At 38.9% G+C, this 23494-nt stretch overlaps 1 long non-coding RNA gene across 1 annotated transcript in view; it reads left to right on the top strand.

The window, feature by feature from the left end:
• The window catches only part of LOC140909977 (uncharacterized), a 175369-nt gene that overhangs the window by 92890 nt on the left and 58985 nt on the right, over nucleotides 1–23494 (top strand). Inside the window, exon 2 of the long non-coding RNA XR_012158396.1 lies at nucleotides 446–529. This is a non-coding gene — a long non-coding RNA (uncharacterized lncRNA). The remainder of the gene's footprint in view (nucleotides 1–445; nucleotides 530–23494) is intronic.

Genomic DNA, 23494 nt, shown 5'->3' with positions numbered 1-23494 from the left:
GAAACTGCATTGTAAGTTTCTCCATGATGCCTGCAACTGGACTCATTCCTGACTTGGAAGAAACAATTGCATAACATGAGGACCACTCAATCTGCATGTAAATTGGCCTTTATTGCCAATTAGTGTCCATTATGGTGGTGGCTTACAAGACCTATTAATGGGACAGGCATTACAATTAACACCCAGGGACTGGACTGAGACCACCAAATCATATTTCACATGCTCTCAGCCATCAAGGAACTATTAGATGGTGATGGAGGCTTCCATTACCAGTCTCATAAGCCCAGTCCCCTAATTATTTTTTAATTTGAAGAATGTGTTAGGAAGAGGAAGGAGGCAGGTAAGGGACTGGAGGCAAAGCAGCCACAGAAATGGATAGATCTAGGTGTTTTTAGAACTGTTGCCTATAATTAAAAAAACTATTTTTTCTGGATTTTTTTTCCAGTTGCATCCTAGATCTCAGCTAAAGTGGAGCCTCAATTTCTCAAGGAAAGAGATGGAAATAACCTCACTGAAATAGATTTTTCAGGTAAGCTAAAACTCTTGATCACATGATACCCCTCCAATCACATGGGGGTAGGCTTCCCACTATGTGTCTTACCAGCTGACCTTGAAAAATCTTCTTGCTATACAGTTAGTAGAAAGCATAAATCAGTTTGGGGTAAGTACAATTTCATCATTAAACATGGTGGGATGCAGTTCAGGCTCTTACTAAGATTGAGCATGTCTTTCAGACAGACATTATGACCTTCAGGCAGAAATCGCTTGGTGCAGTTTTACAGATGGGAAATAGAAGTATGGAGATATTAGGTGATTTGCTCAAGGTCCTGCAGGAAATCTTTGCCAGAACTAAGTATTGAACTTAGACTTCTTGGTAGTACTTTTGTGGCTTGAGTTGAACCATTCAGAGAGCTTCTGATTGCCAAGATGTGAATCCTATTCAGTACAGCAACATACAGCTTTCACATGTGTTGTTGATGAGAGTATTGCATAAAAATCTTAGTTTAAACTAAGTAAAAATATTCATGGGGTCAGCCCTTTTCAAATGTCCATTTTAGAATCAAATTTACATCTGACTGAAATATTTTCTGCTTTTATAAAGTATTTACATTATAATGCAAAATCATGAAAGTATGATTTTATTACATGTTTTATTCTTAAAAATAATCTTCAGTCATTTGTTTTCTTTTGTCCTTCATCTTGGATCTTCAGTCTGTGTTTGGATCTTTGCAAGTTGGGATGTGCCCATGAATCTGAAGAAAGAATATGGGTTCTAAGACTTGTTAGCTGAATTCTTTTTCTTTTCAGTCTTTTGAAAATGAGAAGACCAAATTCTAAATCTTTTCTCTAGTCTGTTAAAGCATATATAGCACTGTTCCCCTTCTAAGCTGTGTGCGTGTGCGTGCGTGCGTGCACAGATCCTAAACCCCGCGCACACGGCAAAACACCGCGTGCACAAAAATGTGCACAGAGGCACAACAATTTGCACAGAAGAAATTTTTTGCACACACAGCCTGCCAAAAATTAGAGGGAACATTGATATATAGTACCATAATAGTATGTCCATAACTTCTGAAATATGATTGGCGAGGCACTTCGCAATCACCGTATAGAGAAGAAAAGCTGTAACCAGGTAGAACTCTGACTGGTTAACTGATCAAATAAAAAATGGTAATGCACCACTATATATTAATCACCTATATGAAGTGTTTTATCAGATGCAAGAAATTCTGGCACTCATTCTTCCAACAAAGTGTATAATGAAAAAAGAAAATGGTATGTCAAAAATCCATCCCTGTATTACAATTGTTACAATATTTAACTAAATCTCATTGCACTCCAAAGACTGTAATTATGATGTTATCCTTGAGCTCTATAAATTGGCATCAATGAAAATCCCTTGGAAGCTTTCCATTCATGGGGTGCTCTTGCATTAGGCATAGCAATTTTCTATCCCTTGCTCATCAAACAGGTTTGCCAGATCAGATGCTTAAACATCTAAGCTCCTCTCCTTGGCACCTCACTCCTGGTTTGCTTAGGTGGCTCCTCACTCAGCAGGCCAGTTTCTGAAAATATTTCTTAGGTGATTAATTCTCCCCATGAATTCCATAGGGAGCTGAGGGGTCATGGAGCTGCCTAATTTAGGACTGAAAATTCCACTAGGTAGTGGGTGAGGCATTGCTGTACTCAGCTGAACGCCACCCAAATCCTTCTAAAAGGTTGGGCCTCCATGGCTAAGGTGATGCAAGGTTCAGCAAAGATTGAATATTGTTTATAAGATCCTTCTGCTTTTTTATCCATTTCTTATAATATACCATGATTATTATTCAGTTAGGAGCTTTGCAAAAGTGGCGCACTTGCTCTCTAGAGAAAAGAGTCAAGCAGATTGCACTTCTTTTGCAGCTTTGGTGTTCATATTAATGATCTACAGTGATAATTTACAGCCAGCTGATTCTGACAGCTTCTGATATTAGAGCTGCTCTCCAGATCTTAGGGTCAATGCTGCTGCTAAGAGACTCTAGAATCATAAGAGGGAAAAACAGCACCACATTATGACATGGGGAATGAATGTGCCATAACTTCTGCATAGAGAAATTGACAATCTTGACTCAGTTCCTCAGGGAACAACTTTTCTCAGAAGACATGGATGAAAGTAAATCAGTTGCACTGGGCCCCTACTCCTTGTAAAAAACCAAAAGGCAAAGTATTGGCTTTTGAAAGCAAACAGGTGTAAATTGTTCAATTCAGATCAACCTGTGATACCTAGAAGTTGAACTAATTTATCTCAGCCATCTGCAAGCACTGGTAAGATCTCCCATTATGTGATCAGCTAAAAGACATTGGGTACACATTTTGTGGGAGAGTGACTGTTTCAGCTTTCTGATTGTCAGGCAGAACTATCTGGAGTCATTTCATACAGGGTTATGTTCTTGATAGCAAATATGAACAAACAAGTCAAGGCAGAAACAATTTTATTTTATCCTGATCCTAAACATCTGGCTACCTAGGTAGACTTTTCAATTCTGTTTTTGCTTTTTTTTAAAAAAAATGTTTTAATCAGACAGACACTTTGGAAAACACAGTATGATTCAACGAACTTTAGAACATATATTTTTCCCTCCACACCCAAGTCTACCAAAACAATAAAGAACCCCATCCAAATAAATGCATCTGAAATCTGAAACCAGTAACATTTTGACTTTTATCTCTTTGTGACCTTCCGAGTACGCCTTTTAAAAAACAAAAAAACCTTGTTTTGAGTTTGACCCTGTTTATACATCCTGCCCAAGCTCCACTTTGCTCCTTTTAAGAAGGTCTTATTTTAATCTAAAATTCACAGGCAACTCTCTTGCTCTTCTTTTTTTTTTTTCCCCAACGTAGAAAAGAATCACTAGGGAACAGATTTTACTGCTAACTTGATGCGTTAAGAGAGAGCTTCCCCCCTTAGATGTCTACCAGTCTCTATCATTAGCATCTGAGTCACTGCCAGTAATTACCTATTTCTTCATCATAGGTCTATTTTGTTCACTTCTGGAAATTTTTTAACCCTATTTTACTTTAAGTACTTTATCTGTTTCTTTTCTTCAGGCCCATTTCATTATTGACATGTTTCTTTTTTACTTAAAATTGTTTCTGCCTTTATTGTCACTAAATTACCTCATGCAAGAGTGTTTCTTTCATTGCATTTTAGTTCTAAGAGCTCTTTCATAGAAGTTCAGGGTCAATAGGTGGGCTTATATAAACAAACTAACATTAGGCCTGGTCCAGCTTTCAGTGAAGTCAATGAGAACTTGCATTGAAATGAGTGGAAGCAAGATTGAGATTACTGGGGTTATCATAATATAATATAACACTTCTGATATCACAGTACTTTAATATAGTTCTATAACAGCATTATACATAGAGCTCAGTTAATGAGTTTCAGTTCACTGGTAATTCCAAAAAGCAAAATAATTCATTTCAGGTACAACAAACCATTTGTTTTGATGAAATTGAAATATTCAGTTTTGATTTTCACAAGTTTAAAACAGCCATTTATTGGTTGTTAATAAAATTAAGGAAACTTTGACACAACCAAAACCACTTCAGATAAAAAAATTCAAAACATTTCATTTTGAATATGACAAATTGAAAGACTTTGATATCTTTTTAGAACAGTTTGGTGAAATAGATACAAACTTACAAATGTTTCGGTGTTGCTGAATCTGCATTTTTATCTGAGAAAGAAAAAACGTGCACAAAAACTTTTGCCCAGCTCTAGTTATAAATTCTTGCGATCGCAGCATCACAGGGCAGGTAAGTAATTTGAGGAGGTTGCCTGTATTTGGGTTGCTTATTACTTCCTTCTTCCCTAGTTTATTTTATAGGTTTGGATCACTATAACAAAACTATCCACACATAGGAACCAGGTATTGTTAGCAAGGGCCATTAATGACTACTGGTGCAGCAGCTTAGCAATATGAACTCAGCAATGTTGTATGTATGCAGTGTTTAATTTCCAGGTTAGATAGTTAACTGGGGTGCTATATAAATACAAAGGATTATATACACTGGGCTTGATCTCCTCTCATTTAAACTGGTTTACTCTAGTGTAATTCCATTGGCTTCATTTGACTTACTTCAAACATAGACCAGAGAAAGTGAGAAGAGAATCTAGCTCACTATGTGCACTGTGACTGAACTAATGCTGCTTTCTTAGCACTGGAACCTTTGCTTTCCTATGTTAGCAATGTAGACTTCCATAATTCTGAGAAGGCTTTTGATTCCATAAGATGTAAACTAACTGAGGGTGAAATTCACCAGGGCCTTAGAGGGCCTTACAAGGGATTTCTGGTGCATTCAAACCATGCAGTGATCTTGCACTGGGTCGTGCAGTAACAGTGAAAGCACAGACATGGGGAGAAGGTTCTGCACTTTCTGTACGCTGCAGAGGAAGTCTACGTGCTGGCCTCAAACACGCCAGTGCATAAGGGGGATTTGAGAGCAGGCTTGAGGGGTAGAGGGTGAGGCTGCAGAGATCCTGCAGAAAACAGAGATACAGAATGGCAGCTGCTGTTGTTCTAGTCAATGGGTTGCAGAGGACAGGAGTGGGGGGAATTAACTTTTCCCATAGCGAATATCCAAACCATTCCACTGGGTCTGCATATACAGCTGAATATAGGTTTTATATACTATTTTAAAAATGGTTGTACTTCTCTCTTAATTTGTTGTGAGTCTTTCCAGGCTGTCATCTTGGTTCTAATTAGATCATTTTGTGTTGCTTCGGGCTTCTGAAACAGACCGTTGGGTTGTGGGCAGCTGCCAGCATGCTGGTATGAAGGATGGTGCTGTCTGTCTGTACCTTCATTACATTCCTTCCAAGAGACATTTCCCAGCTTCTGTCCTTTCCATTCTGTTATCACCAGTGTCAGTTATATGCCTTTGTATGCTCTTGTTCTAACAAGTGTTGTTCATTCCACTCCACCTTCCCACAAACAGGATTAAAGTTCCTCCTTTGGAATTTCACCTGAGGGAAAAGCAAACATATTACTAACATCCCTCATGAGTTTTAGAGGTCCATGCCCATTGAAAGAAAGGATCTTATTTAGAGACAGATCATTGTCAGTCATTTTTATAACTCATAACCTGATAGTTTAAAAATCATACCCTTTTCCCTCCATCATGAGCAAACTAAATAGTGAACATGTCAAAGTCACTTAAGATGCATTCCTGTCAGATCCCTGTATGATAGCTTATTTATTTTATCCTCATTCCAAATATGATTTTAACTGGCCAACTCAAGACTATTATATATAAACTCTATGATATGGGTCTAATTCACACTTACTCTAAGGGTGGTATAAATAACCCTGGTATCATATAAAAGAGTCCTAAAGTGGATATACATTACATCTGTTTTACACTGACAGAATGGTTTAAAGGGGTCTTATTGTAAATGAGAATTGGGTCCTTTAACTTGAAAATGTCTCAAAGTATTTTGATAAAGTCATTGTATTCTATGGGAAATAAAAGTAGAAGCATAAAGTAAGATTTCCCCTTCCCCCTGAGGAGGCCTTAATTTCTACACTTTAGATCAGTCTGTATCACCTCGTATTGTACTATGAAATACTTATCTAAAATATTACCAATTATGGCTTTGTTAAAACCAAATATGAACAAGAAGTTTATCATGGAGACACTTCAATTTAAGGGGGGAGGTAGGAAGACACCTCTTGAGATAGGTGCTGGACTCCAGCTAGCCAAAGTTTTTTTTTTTTTTTTTTTTAAATCCTATTTTAGAATGTATTGAATGTGGTGCATCCTATTTGCCCCATGTTTTGAGTCAGCATAGGATGAATTTACCTAAGATGTCACTCCACTCTATAATTTTCACTAGTTCCATTAGTGGCATCCAATTACAGAGAAGTTCAGATCAAAGTAGGAGTGTATTTGTTCTTTGTGTGTATTCATCTAAAAAGCAGGAGAGAACAGACTATATAAGATCCCTTGGGATTTTCTTATTAAAACAAAAATAGAACTGATATGCACTATTGATCATGCTTGGAATCTTTTCACTTCTCATGGAGTTGAATCATTAGAATTTATGTTGAATTGAAGAACCCAAGGCTGTGAATTTCCCAGCTCAGAGCGATGTATTCGTAACCTCAAAAACTTGTAGTAAAAATTATAACCACAGTTCTTTTTCATGAATACTATTATACAAGATGATAGTGCCATGTTGAAAGGATACTAGTGATTTAAGTGCATGGATGGGAGCCAGGAATTCTGGGATCTGCTTCTGGCTCTTCCAGAGTTTTGCTATGTGAGTTAGACAAGCCACTTAAACTTATGTCCCAGTTTTCCCATTAGTAAAATGGAAATACAACTTGTCTGCCTCATGTGAGTCTTGTGAAGCTTCATTCATTAATGTTTGATGTGGTTTTGGATCCTTTGATGAAAAGCATTAAAAAAAGAACACCCAACAAAGTGCACAAAAGTAACCCCAACCTCGCCGACAGTGGTTTCCAAATGAGTCATCACCACCTCATGGCCAATGGTATCAAAGGTAGAAATCAGAGCTAATAATATCAGTGTGGATATTTGATCTTCATCAGTCACCAAGAGGTCACTGTTTTTCTTCATTTTGTTGTTGTTTTTTAAAATGATGGCTTCGGGCCATAAAGCCCTCAATAGCTTGAGACATATATGTCTCAGAGACCATTTCTCTCTTCATGAGGTGTTGTCATATTTGCAGTCAGTGGAGGCCCCTGAGATGAAGTTCTGTCTGTGTGAAAGAGAGAAGGTATCTAACAGGGTATTCTCCATTAGGAATCTAAGCTTTTGGAACTTCCCCCTGAATCTGGAGCAGCTTGAGTTTTTCATGGCACATTACAAATCCAATCTTTTCTTCCTGGACTATTGGGAATGGAGATGGGTGAAGTAGGCGTCTCTGGTGGTGGTTTGGTTGGTAGTGTTTGTTACATCCATGTTGCTGATAGGGTAGTCCTCTCAGTGGGCCCATTGTTAAGATCTATTATATATTAATTGTATTTCTGTGTGGTTGTCAGGGGTGTCTGGAGCCTGGGATGGATGCCCTGTTATGTAGTTAACATAAATGTCAAACAAATAAATTGTTTTTGTTATAAAGCTGAGCTTGTGAATCTCTTCTAAAACTTGAATGTTGTGGCTGGATGTTTGGCTACTGTTCATAGTCTCTACGGACACATCTTTAAAAGAAAATCAAGAAGTGTTTTCTTCCAATCCCCCTCCTTAGTTTTCTTCACATCTTCCATCTCTGCCCGGTGCTGCTCATTCCTCCCACCCCATCCTTTCCTATCTGCTGCTCTTTCTTTCCTTCTCCTCACACATAGCTCTTGTTCTGTAACATCACCACAGAGGCACCCATCCTGCTTTCCCAGGCCTGATTTGACTCTTCACAATGCTTTATTTCTGAAAAGCGTTTCCAACAGGCCTCTTAAGATTGGGGGGAGAAGGAGCTCAGCTTGGTGCCAGCTCTGACAGATTTTTTTTTTAATTGCTAGTGCTGAACTAACTAAAGCCTTAGCAAAGCGGCAGAGTGCATTTAAAATTGCACATTAAAATTTAAACACTCTGCATAATGTGGAAAGCTTAACAGCTACAGTATGATCTCGTAGTTTATTCAGAAATGAATGGTGTTGCCAAGTGATTGTCAGAAAGTTGGCATAAAATGTCTCTTGTGATCTATTCTAGGATACAGAGAAGAATTAAATAGCGAGAGTAGGATTTTTTTCCCCCTATGCTTCTTAATTCAACAAGTACTAGGGAACTCTGAAAAGGTAGAACTACACTAATGGCTGCTTTTGTTCTCTTCAAAGCTCAGTGCTCTCAGTTTTGCATTATAGTTTTGGTTTCATTGGACCAATCAGTGCTGACACAGGTTAGAGACATGGATAATTCCAGCATGCAATCTTGAGATAATGCGTTGAATTAGGTTAAGTAAAATACATAGCACGAGGCTTTCCACACGGGAGTCCAATTGACTACGGAAATTCCAGGAGGATCTGTGCTGGTCTATTTACTTAACCACTTGTTCCACCTTTCTGTTTCATGGATACATCCCATTCCCTTGTAACTTAGTTGAAAATTCTAACTGTGCTTTTCTCCTCTGAGTAGATACAGGGAATGTCAGAGCACAGCAGAGGCGGTGGATTCATGGAACACAGAATTTTATGTATTCAAGTCTTCATGGTTAGATTGAAGACCATTTGGGCCAAATTGTGGCAACTCTAACATAGGGTGCTCTGTGTGGAAAGAGGATACAGAGTTTCTTTCCCTGTTTTAATGCACCCATGCAGGATGCAACCATAACTTGGGTGCTTGGGCTCTGGAGCATGAGTGCAACTGTCCAATGCTGCTGAAGGCACACACTGCCCCACAGAGGCAGGCTTAGGCCAGGGCCTGGCCATTGCCCTACATGCCATCTAGCAGATATAGAGCTCTACAGGGGAGTATGTGCTACTCCTGAGAAGAAGGATACTAGTCCACATGCTCCTTCCAGTGTACTACCTCTGACTTCCTTAGATTAATGTTTCCATAGGTCACTGATATACTTCATTCCTTTCCCCCAATGTGGTTCCCTTTGGTCCTTGAGAGATTCTGTAAAAGAACACATCTGCCAAACTAGCAAGATAATTCTAATGGGAATTCTCTTTCAAGCAGCAAAATCAAGTGTTCCAAGGAGATTTTGGTATGTTAGCTTTTTTTGTAGGAACTTATATTTATGGTTGTTGGTGGATGGCTTTCAGGGTAGTCAGGATAGCTATTTTTCCACCTTGTATTACACACAAAGTGAGAAAAAATAAGATATAGTTTTATCCCTGTCCTTTATAAAACTACTGGGTAAAAGCTTGTACTGTAAGAACTGTGGCAGTTGCACAAATAATCTGTGCAGTCTTACTCATACAATCAACAAAATAACTGCATGCAAATTAGCTGGAGAGTAAGGTGGGAATTAGTTGAGTTACCGCTAAAATCTCAGTGGTCTAGTACTCTTGCGTGGCATGCATACATGCCTTACTGTAGCTGGAAGCCTGTGCTGTCACTCAGTTGTAATTTGTAAAGTCAAAATTGCTGAGCACTTAAAAATTGGACAATAACAGACCACAGATCCCAGTGATGATTGAACCTGGTGATATTCTAAACAAAAAGAACTCATGGCCATGCTTGTTCCTTGTAGCTGTTTCCATCGCTTAACAATGACTCAACAGACATTCTAGGTTTCAGAGTGACAAACCTGGAATCTTCTTTTGTAGATGATCTTGCACTACTCACTGCCTTTTGAAATGAGATTCTAGCCCAAAAGATGCATCAAGCGGAGGGAGAATTCTTTCAGCTCATACTGGGCCTCAGAAATTGTAGCATAGGCCGGGGACCTGCTGAGGTGGGATGTGGTGTGGCCTGTAGCCAGTAGCACTTGAGGCATTCTTGGCAAAGTTGCGGTCATAACAGGGGCTGGTACAAATATACAAACCACAGTAATAAACAGAATCCAATAACGTGCTAATATTGCACATAAATTATCTACAGTATGATATACTTTTGGTTTTGGATTCAGAAGTGCCTTGATCCACATATGTATTCTTGTATTTCCCCACTCTCCATCTATTTCAAATGTTAATTTACTATATAACTGCTTGTTGCCTGTTAGACTGTGAAGTGTGAAAGACAGCTGAGAACTTCTAAAATGCATTTTAGCTGAAGAGTTTGATTAAATTCAGAGTTGAATGAATAATTTGTAATGAATTGAATGAGTTTATCCTTCTCTTTTGCATGTGGATTATCTGTAGGCTGATTGCAGTTTCTTCAGATTTATTCAATATTTGAGTTAATTTCTCTAATTTTTGTAGTAGATTTTCAATACATACATTGCCGAAAGTTCACTGTGACCATTTAGTAATTAATGTTTGAAATCTGTTGAGTATTGTCTAGTCTCACAAATCACATGATATAGTTTTTCTAATTACAACTTATTGGAACTTTTATCATCAAAAGGAAGGCACATAAACACATAAGAAGGTATTGAGATCAGAAAAGGTGAAATAATTTAAAAACAAGAAGAAAATGGAACCGTAGGAAGAAAGAAAGGGGGAAAGGAGCAACTTCCTAATTTTTTTTAATAAGTGATTTTTTTAATCAAATTATTTTCTGACATGAAAGCTGGATTTTTATAGACTGTGATTAATTGAGAATGCTAAAAATTAATCTGAAAATGAGCATCTATTGCCTCAGGTTGTTTTTCATGACTTATTTATACTGAACAAAATTATAGTCAAATCTGACCTTAAGTCGGCTTATTTTCAGATTTGCATGACAAAAATGACATTCCAGAAATAACTATTCAGAAATGGGCCTGTCTTTCTGAATGTCTCTCTCAAAAATGCTCATTACTTTTATGAATTTAAGGCATGATGTATTCATACTTACATTTGATGAGTGCATATGAAAACAGCATACAGTAAAACAGTCAAAAAACATAATGAGTACTGCAGCATCACTTAACTTTAGGGCTATTTTAAAAAACATGGGTGCTTAACATTAGGTTCCTATGGCCAGACTAAAGTTATTTAGGCATTTAAGGATACTGGTGGGCACCTAGTGGGATTGTTAAAAGTACTTGGATGTCTAAATCCCATTCATTTTAAAATCAGGCCATTTAAAGTCAAGCATGGTTATAAATGTTTTCCTGAACTGGGGCAATAAATGAGTGGTCTGATTTTCCAAAGTTCAGAGCACCCATCAGCTCCCATTGAGGTCCATTTGAGATGCTTCAAGTCAGATAGATATGGCAGGTTTTTGCATCATTGAAAAACTTTATTTTATGTACTATTGTGAAGCGTGATTGTATGTAACCTCTCTAGGGGGAAGATGTATGTAGTGTAGGTGTAGCTGTGTTGGTCCCAGAATGGTAGAGAGATAAGGTGGATGAGGTAATATCTTTTATTGGACTAATTTCTGTTAGGAATGGATCAGTGTTCACATTGTGCTCCCTGTCAGTACCCGGCCCAATCCTACCCGCTGACCAAATTTGGTGATGAATCCCGGTCACGTGCTAACTGAGGCATATTGCGCATATGCTAAGAAGAAAGTGAGAGAGATGAGCTTTTGAGCCACACAGAGCTCTTCTTCAGGTCTGGGAACGGTACTCCAAGCATCACAGAAAAATGCAAGGTGGAACTGGTTGTTTTGCTGTGATGCTGGGAGTACCGTTCCCAGACCTGAAGAAGAGCTCTGTGTGGCTCGAATACTTCTCTTTCACCAAATACAAGATATTACCTCATCCACCTTGTCTCTCTAGGGAAGGGGGCAGGAGATGTGACAGATGTAAGGCCTTGGAGTTCAAAAGACTGTATTGCTAGGCAATTTATGGACATGGGGACAATAAATGTTAAATAGATTTCCTGGGGAATTCCTAGGAAGAAAATACAAATTCCCCATCTCCAATTATTCAAAACCCCAGCCTTTTGGAGTCTCGCCTTTTGTAACAGGCAGTCAGCAGACAAAGGTCCAAGCTGTATAAAGCAATAGCTGATCTGTCCAACCTTTGTTCTAGTTCTGGATCTAAGATGGATGAACTTGTAACTATGGGGAAAACCAAGTTGTGGGTTTTGAGGGACTAAAACCTACCAGAGCCCTAGGTTGGAATTCAGCATGACCCCTGGTAAACTTTTTAGCATGTGTATAGGTTTTTATTTTAATGTTTTCTCTCAAATAGAGCATAAGCTTTTGTGAACTACAGTGCAGCTCAAAAAAGCTTATGCTCAAATAAATTTGTTAGTCTCTAAGGTACTCCTTTTCTTTTTGCGGATACAGACTAACACGGCTGCTACTCTGAAACCACAGTTCAGAAGTGGTACAGACAGATTGTGGCCAATTTGTCACAAACAGCACTTTGAAAATCAGGTCACTTATACATGTGCCTAAATAGGGATTATTTTAGGATCCTGTTTTTTTAAAAACTTGGCTTAGAATCTAGATCCTTTATGTAGAATAAAAAGTAGCAGTCTTTATGCTAAGTAAAAGCATGTGTGGGTAAGAAAAGGATAATTTTTGGGCTTGAAGTGTTTGACAAATCCTGAAGTGTATGTCTGGCAGATCTTGCTTCCCCTGAGTGGGGCAAACCCATTGAAATGTGCATGTGCTTCACTTCACTTTAAGCACATGGGTAATTCTACTTAAGTAAATGGAACAACTCATGTGCTCAAAGTCAAGCACATGCTTGTGTGCTTTGCTGGATCAGGGCATCAGAGGGCTTGTAGGATCTGGACCTCTATGTATAAGGCAAAGACTATAAAAAAAAAAAGGCCTGATTTACAAATAACTGTATACACAGATGCCTTCTTGCTACTTCTAAGCTATTATAGGTTTGTGGCTGCTTTAGCTCAAATTGCAGTAATGGTAGCTAGTAGGCACTTGAAAGCCTAATAGCGCCTCAAAAGGACACAAGTGGAACAAATCCATCTTGATTTGCTCTTTTTTTGGGACAACTTGACACAGACCTTCCACTTAATATAAATATAGGTGCATCAACAGAAGTGATTGTGCTGTAGTGTCTCAGATAGAAAATGATAGTAAATAGCAAGTTGTATTTGAGTCTGGAAGGTAGATATTTGGTTGAATAAAATAATACAACGTATAGGAGAGAACTGTTGTTAATTTCTGTTGAAAAGTGGGGGAAGATATATTTACAAAGTCAAAAGGTCCTGTAGTTCAGTAACTTCAGAACTACCTGCTATACTGTCTTCACAAGTGCAGCATCTTTTGTTGATGAGAAGTTTCAACAGAGGTTTTACAAACCTGCGTTTTTTGAAATAAACTATCAGGAGGGCCATGCTTACTTATTACACCTCCTGAGCCATTTTTGACTGTAGATATACTATATAGCGAGTAATCTGAAGGTAAGAAGGGGCTAGGAGAGCTAGCGAGAAGTGCTAGGGAAGCTCTTGTAAGTTGATTTAAAGAAATATAGTTTTCAAAACAATGACAGTCAAAGAGTACCTGGTTAACCATGGGGGATGATATTAAAAGGTAGTGCATGTATGCACCTTCTTCAGGAGAAGGTGAAAGCTGTGGCTGAACATCTGGATTAAAATTTAGTTAAAAAAAATCTTCTGCCACAAGGGGTATTTTTCCAGACAACAAGGATTTGGTTCTAAATTTTAGGTTGTAGTCCAGAGCTTCTGAGCTCCTTGTAGACAGTCTATGGGCAAACAGAATGGAACTAGTAATCCTTCCTTCAGATACTTCTGCTGCAATTTCCATACATTTTTGTTTCAATTGCACTCTAATAAAGGGCATCCTGTCTTACTCTAGAACAGTTTTAATAAATCATTGTCATTGAGCAACACGATAATAGCTCCCCTAAACTCTAGGGAGTCTGAACACTTTAGACCTAATCTTGCACTATTGATGCCAATGGGACTTTTGCCATTGACTTTAAGTGTAAGATCATAATGGATAGTTCTCTGTAAACATCTGCTCAATGTGCAGCAGCAGTCAAAAAGCTAACAATGTTCTGAACTAGTAGAAAAGGGGTACATAATAGAAAAATATCATAATGCCACTATATGTATATATATAAAAATCCATGTTACACCAACATTTTTAATACTGCATGCAGTTCTGGTCACCCCATCTGAAAATAGGCATATTAGAATTGGAAGAAGTATGGAGAAGAGCAACAAATGATCAGGGGTATGGAACAGCTTCCAAGAGAGGAGAGATTTAAGATGAACAATCTAAGTCTTTTTTAAATAGAGACAACTAAAGTGGGGTATAAGATAGCAGTCTATAAAATCACAAATGGTATGCAGAAAATGTGTAGAGAAGTGTTATTTACCCCTTCACATAACACAAGAACCAGGGATTGCCCAATGAATTGAGTAGGCAGCAGGTTTAAAATGAACATAAGGAAGTACATAAGGAACTTGTTTCCATGGGAAGTTTTGAAGTCCCAAAGTATAACAGGGTTCAAAAGAGAATAAGATAAATTCATGGAGGATAGTTCCATCCAGGGCTATTAGCTAAGATGGTCAGGGAACAACCCCATGCTTTGGGTCTCCCTAAATGTCCAAGTGCCAGAAGCTAGGATTGGACAACAAGGGGTAGATCACTTAATTGTTCTGTTCTGTTCGTTCCTTCTGAAGCACTTGTCATTGGCCATTGTTGGAAGACCGCATACTAGGCTAGATGGACCATTGGTCTGACACAGTATGGCCATTCCTATGTTCTTATCAAGCCCTTTGTTGTGACCCCCTTTCCTAGTATGAACTAAAAGGACATAGGATCAATGAGCCCCAACTTCACTCGGCTATAGAGGTAAGAAGATTCTCTTAACTATAACCAAGGAGCAGGGTAGCAGTTCTCCATAAATAATATTTTATAAATATATATTCAAATTTTGAATTCATGAAATAATACTCAGATTCCTCTACACTAATTGTTAGTGAAATGGAGAATGCAATTCACAATCTTGGTTACTTTTAGGTTCACTGTAGTGTCAGAGGTTTGGATTTCTGTAGAAACGAGGACTGCTGTAGCTGGGAAAGCACATTTAAGTGTAGTGATGGAGCTGCTGTTCACCCACGTGCATAGTGTAGCTGTCAGGAGTGCTTCTTCCTCCGCCCCCCTAACAGACACATTAGCATAATTTTTATGACCAGTGAGGTTGTTTAAAAGCACTAAGAACAGGAAGTACTGGCTGTGCTCTTTAATTAGGAATGTAATATTCTCCATCTGGAGTGACTCATTGCTGCAGTCTGATGTTGGTAGCAAGTCTTCTGTGGAGCTCCAGAAAAAATTTCCCTGAAATAAATGACAATATTGGATTTTTTAAAATAACTTTGATTTTAGTTACATTCTGTCCATTGCCTATTTCGCTTTTGAATGGTCTATTGTAGATTTCTAATCAAAATTTCCTCCTGGAACATATTGTGCTTGTCATCTCCAAAGCCATAATGAAGTGATTTCTATAACTGGCAAAATTCTATAGGCTTGATTCTAGCTCTAGACCTCTGGGATCGCTTTGCCACTTGTCTTGTAAAACCAGTTCCCCTGGATGTGTGTACATTCTCCCTACGTGGATTTTAGAAGATTAGCACTGAGTATGTGCAGCTATTGTATCTGAGACTACACGTGAGCCCTGAACACTCTACATAATGTTATCATTCAGATTCTTGTCAAAAAATCTAAATCTATACTCTTATTAGGTGTTAGCGTGAAGGATACCCAAAAGAAAGGACCATATTAATCAAACAAAAAGTCTATGGTTCTGGGATTTAAGGAAAAAAGATGCATGATTACTGCATGATTCTTTATTTTCAATCATTATAAAAAAAAACCCTTTTCTCCACTTGTCACGAAACTCCTACTTGACATAAAATTCAGCAGCACACATCAAAGGGAGAAGAATTTGTCAGAAAAATAGCAGACAGGTTGATTTTTATGGAAGGAACGTATTTTCATTATAAGAGACACTAGATGGCTTATTGGAACAGTATATCACTGCTTAAGTACGGTCAAGTTGGTAGTTCTCAAAAGTTCTGAGTGTCCTTTAGTGGTTTGCATTAAATAAGCTGGTAATCATGCTATTACTAGACAGAACATATCACATTTGAAAACCTTGTTGTCAGTCTGTCTGGCTGCATATAAAGATAGGAGCTGCTCCAGTGATTTGCTTTGAACAATATATTTGACAAAATTAACCCATTTTTCTCTTTGTGAATTCTGAGAATCTTTCCATTAACTTTAGTGGACTTTGGATCGGGCCTGTAGTTATTTGTGATTGGTCACCTTAGACCCATGCTCTCAAATGGGGAAACGAGGGAAGCTGAACTGAAAACTGGAAATTGAAAAAACACTTTAGGAACTATGGAAGGAGGTAACAAGGTGGAATTACCTGCTTTGGAGCCAGGAAATGTGGCCCAAAATGGTGTACATAATTTTGTCTGGACTAGCCCTTAATTTTGACCTTGTGCTGAAGGCTAGCACCAGGTCAGTCATCACTTAAGTCCCCAAACTCGCCTTCTGCAGTGAGGTGAATTTCATCCTTCAAGAACTCGCGTGGGTAACACTTCTAGGCAGAGGCAACTCAAGACAGTCTTCTACCTGAGGCAAAACTTTATTGGGCACCCTGTGCTCCATATTGGGCATGCACAGATTACAGTGTGTACTGATGGGGACAGGGAATAGTTGTAGCCGTGCATCCACTGATCTCTGAGACTACATTTCCCAGCACTCATTATCAACTATCATTTCCTTCTCCTCTCAGTTTCAATCACTTCTCCCAGGAATCTGTTCCCCTAGGCAGCTGCCTAGTTTGCCTGTAGTTTGAGCATAGTCTGCTTATATAATGAGTGAATCTTCTGTTTAAGGGTATTCAGGCATTTGATTTATGCTTGCTTTAACCACAGGCTTTTACAGAATCAAGTTTTCATTCACAGTCTGTGAAATCTCCCAAGCAGAATTTTAGGTCACAAAGGAAAAGCAGTTGTAATAGCAGGGCACGTGTGATAATTGAGAAAACATTGCTCACTCTTTAACAGATCAATAAGTCCCCTCCCCCACAAATATCGGTCAGTGATAAATGCACAAAGCTGCTTACGCTGAATATCAAATACTTCAATGAAAAAAAATCAATGTCCAGAATACACAGTACTGAGCAGATAAAACAACCTTTCATATCTGTACCATGCTAGTGGTATCAGATGAGAAATAATGAAAATATATCTTGTTTTTATTCGTAGTTCTGTGTTTTATGATGTGTCGCTATGGGCCATTTTTGTTTATCCATCCACTTAAACTGCAGAACATTGACTACACTGAATAAACAGGAATGATGTAAATGAAGAAACAAAATGGTCTTTGAGATTTCTGATTTTCTTTTATGCTGCTGGTGCATGGACTGCTGAAAAGGCTGAGGAGGAAATTAGGTTGAGTATTCAGTCATGAGGGAGAGAGACCCACAGTTATGTCATTTAAATGCAAAGGATGTTGGTGAGAGCTTAGTGAAAATTCAGTAAAGAAGGAGAGGGTTGCAGAGCACCACCTGTCAATGCAATCTGTTAAATATGTGCTCATAAAAAGGATGCAAAAGGTTTGGTTTGCCATCACCTAGGTGTGCGGCTGTTAACACTAGATAATGGAAGAGAGGGCAGATTGTTCTTTCCTACATTTATTATACATTGTTTAATACACATGAAAGCAAGTAAATTGCACAGGCTTTCATTGTTTATTGCACTCTCATGCACAGTGTGCCATGTATTTATGGCACCTATATGTAGGATTTTATGTTGTGATTAAAAATAATACTTTTTGGAGGTGGGGAGAGCTCATTTCTAATTGCACTTATAAAGCTATATATTCGTAACTTTTTATTACTTTGAAAGATTTTTTTTATGCTCTTGGAGTTACTTTTAGACTTTTAGAATTGTATTACAATTCCAAGCAAATGCAGATTGATTATTAAAAATATATCTTCCAAAAGTGTTCTTTCAAAATGAAAAGTTGTATCCAGTCAATTTGGATAGGCTAGTAGTTTGCCATGTGACAACAAAGTAGGAAGCCCTCTGAGAAAAGTCCATATATCCATTTAGAACAAGATTATTCCCTATTTGGTAAAAGCTACATAAAGATGAGAAAATTGAGTTTCAACTTGTAGCATTTCCATCAAGTCCTTCCTTCAAGGAGAGGGGTGGGTGACTTTTCCTCCTCTCATGGAAGGGGAAGGGTCAAAAGCCATCAAACCGACCAAAGTGCTGTGGTAAAATCCTGTGGATTTCAACATAAATATGTAAGGACCAGAGTTGTGGTGTAGAAGTTAATGCCACTGCACTGCTTACTGCTGCCATACTACCATGTCTCATGCCTGAGACCGTCCTCTTAGGGGGAATCTAGTGTAGGGAGGGGGAGCAGCTTGGAACCATAATGCTGAGATGGTCAGATCATTATCCTCTAGAAGGAAATTTTCCCCCCATCTGAAACAGAAGAGTGGGTTTCCCCTCCCATCTGTCCTACCCCAGCATGGCCACCACAGTCATGCAGAGCCTGAATGTGGCTTCTCTGTGAACAGTGGAAGACTGGAGCAGGCTGCAGAGCAACTGATTCTTCTCTTCCGTCATTTCTTCCTCCTCAAGTCCATTTCCACTAGATTTGGCTAGCATTAGCCTTGAAGTTAAGATTCTGAGCCAAATGTTTGAAAGGTTAGAGCTCTTTTTGCCATAAAGTGGACACAAATGTGCATCAACGGTCACTTAACTTGCATGTCATTTGCAAACACAAGAGACTGTGATCTACCTCTGAGGACCAAAACATAGCAAAAAAATACAACTGGTTATAGATTTCTATTGGTATTTTTCAGAAAGCAAATGATTTTTACCAAGTGACCTTGGAGAGTATGAATAACAGACAGCAAATCAGCGCACATTGTTTTCTCATTGTGATTACTACCATCCTACATAAAGGAGAGAATACATAGTTGATGAGACTGCTGGTCACAAAGTTGAAAATCTGGGAAAAAATGCTACTTCACTTAATTTTGTTTCTCTTTCCCCATGAACCTTTTCTGACACAGAATATCTTTTGGAAAAAGTAACTAGATGGAAAAAGTCAGACTTAAAGTACAAATGCCTATGAAAAATAAAGAGATAAGGTGGGTAATCCAGTAGCTTTTATTGGACCAACTTCTGGTCCAGTAAACAATATTACCTCACCCACATTGTCTCTCTAATATCCTGATCAACGCAGCTACAACAACGCTGCAAACAAATATGAAATCTAAAGGTCAGGCATATCCCTTCCAGCAAAAAGAGCAGAGAAGAGGAATGCTTAGAAGAAAATATCCCTTGCTTTTGACCTCCCAAAGCTGTGCAGTAGCATTCCTTGCTGATATGAGGCTGGTTGCAATGGAAAAGAGGGGAAGACATAGATCGCAAAGTACATAGAGGCTGAGGATGCATGGGTTTAGATGGTCTGAACCAAACAGACGACATGCTTTGTGCATATTGCTAATATGGAGCTAAATCCTGGTTCTGTTTAAGTCAATGGTAAAACTCCCATTAACTTCAATTGGGCCAGGATTTCACCCACGGTCTCTCAAAGCTCTTTTCCTTTCCCCTGCAGTGCAAGCATGACTGGCTCCAGAGATGTGTTGTTACTATTAGCTCTCCTCCTGCCCCACATCACCAGCAGCCAACCGTATATAAGCCACCCAGTAGGGGTAACTGCACACAGTTACACTGTCTGTTCTGCTTGTTATGAGAGGGTCAGTAAAGTTTACATATTAACTTTTAACTTAATGGCAGGGTGGGAGGGGGGCAATGTTAGCATGCAAGGATTGGATTTAATTAAGCTGCAAAAACCATTTCCCCCTCTGGAACTAAAGGTTACTGTAATAAAGTTGTGGGGGAGGGGAGGGGAGAGGACTGTAATTGTAATAAAAATGTGGCAATTATTGTTCACTTGTTTAAAATGCACAAACTAAATTTTCATCAAAATCTGTCATTGCTTTTCACTCAATGACCTTTAAGTTTGTCTGAGGTCCATTCAATGTCACTGGCAAAATTTTAAAGATAAGAAAGAATCATGGGGTGAAACAGGGCCAGAAAGGGTTAAGCATCCTGCAGAATAAATTACCCCAATTCAACCTTTAGGGACATATTGGTAGATAATATGTGTTTATGTATGTATTGTTAGAGGTTAACAATGTAATAAACAGTTCCTGTCTACTCTGTATTCTGTTAATTCAGAGATCAAAAGGAGATTATAACATCTGCAAGTACAAAGTTCACCATCTCTACTATGAAATGCATCTCAAAACTATACATGTCTGTTTGTATACATATCTATTAACCAATACTCTCTTTTTTAATAGATTTTTGTTTAGTTTATAAGGATTGGCTGTAAGCGTGTATTTGGGTAAGATCTGAAATATATATTAATTTGGGAGGTGATGTGTCTGATCCTTTGGAATTGGTAGAACTTTCATATTTGACTTTGGTGTCTGGGTGGAAATCCAAGGCTGGGTTGCTATAAGGGAACTGTGTTTTGGCTTCTGGGTAACCAGTAAGGTATTACAGAAGCTGTTTTGAAGCTACCTTGGTGGATCTAAGTACTGGAATGACCACCAGCTGTGGGGATTGTCTGTCCCATTCTTTGCAGTTTACCTTAATTACGTAACCTCAGTGTGGCTCCCCGGGTCCCTGTCACACGTGGATTGAAACAGAGCAAAAGGCCCTGTAATAAAATAGCTGACCCATTTTCAACTGATTTTTATTTTTTTTTGCCCTCTTGTGTGATTTTTTTTTTCCAAAACATAAATAAAATTGCATTCAAAGTAACTAGTGGGAAGACTAGTCAAAAGATACAGAGAGAAACTCTGAAAGTTTGTGTTACTAGGTCCTGTTTCAGGACCACATCCCTATCTAGGAAGAACATTTCAGTACATGCTTCACTTTAAGTATGTTCTTAAGTCTCTTTGACAGGTTGACTTCAATAGGACTTAAACATGTGCTTAAGTGCTTTCTTGAACTAGAGCTTTATATGTTATCTTTTGGATGTTCTATTTACTGTTGGGAATGAAGGCATATTCAAACCAGACAGAGCCTGCTCTGATAAGTCTAACATCTTAGCACAACTAAAATTGCATATGTGCAAGAAAGATGCAGAGTAATCATGTGTGTGAGGAAAACAGAAGATAAAGTAACTCAAAAAACTAGAAAAAAAAGCTTGAGCTAATACACAACCTGTACTTGTTACCCAGGGTTCTTTCAACCCAAAGCTCTTGGTAACTTTTACTCTGTGTGAAGTGGTGTCAGGAGATAAATCAGGGGAGACACGGCCGTCCGACCGATAGGTGGCTGGCACAAACAGGACAACACGAGTGCTTTCACTTAAAGCTAAACTTTATTTAGTATCAAGCACTTACACACATCTGCAACAGGTTAGTAAAACACCCCCAACCCTCAATAATTACCAAAGCTGAGTGTGGCTCTCGAGTGGCACAGCGGCAGCCTGTCTGCCGGCGTGGAACACAAGATGCATCCAGAGGGAGAGTCCAGTCCGAAGAGTCCCACTACCTCAAACTCCCCCCCCCCAACTTATTTTATACATTAGTAACACAGTGCCATGTCCCTTAAAGAAAACTTGTTATGCAAGCAGTTTCAATGGTCAAGCAAGAAGTTTTCTTCTGATTATTGATTAACCAGGTGTGGTTTTTTTTCCCCAGAATTTGCAGCCTTGAGACCCTGTTAGACACATTCCTGAGGGTACATCCTGCTCTTCTAAAATGCATGCATCAGCAACTTCCACACAATTCTTATCAGGAAGGATGTGGGATCAAGCTGCCCTTTCTGCGGCACCAAAAACCCCTCCCCTCCCCCTGCCTTGGTTATGCTAAGCCTGCTGCATGGCCACTTTACTGCCTGCCAACTTGGCTGCTTTTAGCAATATGCAATAGTGGTTTCAGGCACTTTTACTGGTTTGCCAAAATCTCCCCATACAGTCCCCCTCCTTAAAGGTCACCAAACTAAAATCTCCCCATACATACTGACAGGGCAGGAGAACTACCAGGGAAATGAGGAACTAATACATATGTATAAGAAAAGGTAATAAAAAGTTAAATTTAGTCAGCCTAACAAAAGATCAGGGATGCTGGGAACTAACTGGTCAGGAGGACATGTATGGTGTTGTCCCAGAGAGGTTCCCACTTGTAAGTATCTGGTCATTGCTTGCTAGTGTTTTTCCTCACTAATAAGGGTTTGTTAATCCAATCTGCTGAGTGGTGAATTTTAATCCAACATTCACTACCATTCTTCTCACCCACCCACCAAAAAAAAAAAAAAAGACTTCCTCTCCTAATCAGTGTCAATCACTCCTAACCAGCCCTAACTAACCCCGCTTGGATCCATTTCCCTCATCTACATGACCACAAATGCATGGCTTCAATCATGCTATATGTGGGCTGAATAGCAATATATTTGTCATTCTGACTATTTTTAGGAGTGGGCATACTGTTGCTGCCTGCAGGTAGAAGCAGGTAATGGTTGTTGGTTATCTGATGCATTTTCAGTTGTAAAGCTTTTTGTTTAGCAAAGGATTTATATCAATTATATGGCAGTAGTTTGATTAAAAGTTCATTTTTCTTTGAAAATGAGACTTGTGATCCTGGGTCAGGGGAAGTCACCCCTCTGCCAAGCAGTATTAGATTTCTGAGGTCTTGCAGATCAGCTGCCTTGAAGGCAATGTAGCCTAGTAGATAACTCAACAGACTAGGACTCAGAAGAACTGGTTCTATTCCTGGCTCTGCTACTAGTCTGCTGTGTGTGACCTCAGGCAAGTCACTTCCCTCTCTGTGTCTCTTTCCCCATCTGTAAAATGGAGGTGACCTCCTTTGTAAAGTGCTATGAGATCTAAAGACAAAAAGTCCTGTCTAAGAGCTAGGTATTATTATATGGAGAAGAAATTGGCGATGCCAAATCAAATATTTTCCTAGTGTAACTTTTTTTAATTATAAAATGTACATAGTCCTGTATTCTGAAGCAGGGTTAGTAATGAACATTTCACAGGAAACTCTCTTTGGCAGAAACCTTGTCGAAAGCACCTCGGCCATGTCCCAAAACAGTAACTCTCTTGCCTCTGCCTCCCTCCGGGGACTTGCACATGACTGACAGCCAAAGCTGCCATCTTAACAAAACAGTTTCCCTTTTCCTGTTCCAGTCCTTGAGTTTTACAGCTGAGTAACCTCTCTAGCCCCAAGCTCCCTTCAGAGCACATAGTCTGGAACAATGAACCTGAAGTCAGCCCTCCCTTTGGGCATCTGTTTTTTTCCATGCAAAGGAATCTCAAAGCTTTATGTGCACGACCACAGGAGAATGAGTTAACTTACTCAAGCTCCTAATGACTCTCTGGTTGAGGTTACTGTGTGGCAGTGATACACAGTCCTCAGTGGTCAGGAGCTAAATTAGTGATCAACGTTACCCGA

The sequence above is a fragment of the Lepidochelys kempii genome, chromosome 4 (assembly GCF_965140265.1).
Source record: "Lepidochelys kempii isolate rLepKem1 chromosome 4, rLepKem1.hap2, whole genome shotgun sequence".
NCBI lineage: Eukaryota > Metazoa > Chordata > Testudines > Cheloniidae > Lepidochelys > Lepidochelys kempii.
The sequence above is the reverse complement of the archived record's forward strand: the minus strand, read 5'-3'. Positions and strand labels throughout refer to the sequence as shown.